We start from the raw sequence: 1394 nt of genomic DNA, 5'->3' as shown, positions 1-1394 counted from the left end.
TCGGGCAGCCAGCGCCGACCGCACCACAGTCTCCTCCGCCCAGCCCTGTGCCCTTCCCCGCCCCAGCTGGGTCGGAGCCAAACCCCACAGGAATGCAGCCCGGTCACATGCGCTGCGGCGGCGGAGGACGTGCTTCTCCCCCCGCACCCCAAGGAGACCCAGCGCCATCTTGCCCTGACGCAGTTAACAAATGTCAAGGGAGAGATTTTGTCTCCACGTCCGCGCCAGCGCCCCAAAGTTTCGCAGAGGCCGAGCCGGGGCCCTCACCTCGCGCAGGGACAGGAGAAAATGGTCAGGGAAGAGCCTTGAGATTCCCTTCGTCACTGCTTGGATTCCATTTCGGCCGCAGCAGCAACGATCACCAACGCCACTTCTCCCCTTTCTGCCTTTGCAACAGCCTCCCCCGACCGTCTTGGCCCCACCCGCTGCTGCAGCATGAGGTCATCGCTAGCCAATCACGACACGCCGGACAGAACACATCCGGCCACGATTGGCTACAGAGACCGCCTCCGCCTCTCCCCACTGGGCTCGCCGAGCGCTCCGGGTCGCCGTGGGGCAAGGACTAGACAGAAACCGCCATTTCGGGGAAAGACCCCGAAAAGAAGAACCGGAGTCACCGTGTCATTTGAGTGGGGAAACCCGTTTTATTCTTTGCCCTCCCTTTCTTCTTCCCAGATAACCCTGTCTCTGTTCCTCCCTAGTTTAATCACCGCCACATAAAGGAACCCCCGTTCCCTCCCCGCACACTGTCCCGCCGGCAGGGAAATCCTTCCCCAGGGCCAAGAGGAGGCGGCGGCAGCGACGGCAACTGCACCGACAGCAACGGCAGCTTTTACCCCGATACACGGTGGCAGGGAGGCGGCGCTGACGGTGGCTGTGTTTTTCCTGCAGTTTCTCCCCCCATCCTCCTCCGTTTCTCGCTCCTCCATCGAGACGGCACTGGACTCGCCTGCTCCGCTTTTATCTGGTGCTCGGAGCCTGCGCACTGGAGCCGCCTCAACTCCCAGTGGGCGTCGAGTGACACCCCAACCGGGTTCACCCTGCGCTGGAGGGCAGACTCAGGGAGGAGGGGAGACTGGGAGTGAGGTGGTTTGGGGAGTGGGAGGGAGAGCCCGGTGATCGGAGGGGGTCACTCCCCGGCCCACTGTCGTTATCCTTCCACCCAGCAATAGCATGCCCAAGCTCACCTACATCCAGACTTGAGGGCTACTCAGGGAAAAGGGGGTCAAGTGCGAACCCCAACAGATACCGAGACTCCCCCACATCTGCGGTCAGTTGTTGAGTGCATCGATTGCAAAAGACGGAGTCTCCACCTCACGGCTTCCTATTTCCTATTTTCGAGCCTCTCTGGAGCGCAACAGTGGGCAGCCGCCCACAAGCAAAATGGCGGCGGG

At 61.9% G+C, this 1394-nt stretch overlaps 1 long non-coding RNA gene across 1 annotated transcript; it reads right to left on the bottom strand.

The window, feature by feature from the left end:
* Positions 1-619: 619 nt before the first annotated feature.
* Positions 620-1367, bottom strand: LOC123521518. The gene is made up of 2 exons (XR_006679945.1): positions 1188-1367; positions 620-1075 (listed from the first exon to the last, which is right to left on the bottom strand). It is a non-coding gene; the product is annotated as an uncharacterized LOC123521518 (long non-coding RNA).
* Between the last annotated feature and the right edge of the window lie 27 nt (positions 1368-1394).

This window comes from Echinops telfairi, unplaced genomic scaffold, assembly GCF_000313985.2.
Source record: "Echinops telfairi isolate 266 unplaced genomic scaffold, ASM31398v2 ScPeMD7_23;HRSCAF=83, whole genome shotgun sequence".
Lineage (NCBI taxonomy): Eukaryota > Metazoa > Chordata > Mammalia > Afrosoricida > Tenrecidae > Echinops > Echinops telfairi.
Note: the sequence above shows the minus strand (reverse complement) of the source record. Positions and strands in the feature narration are given on the sequence as shown.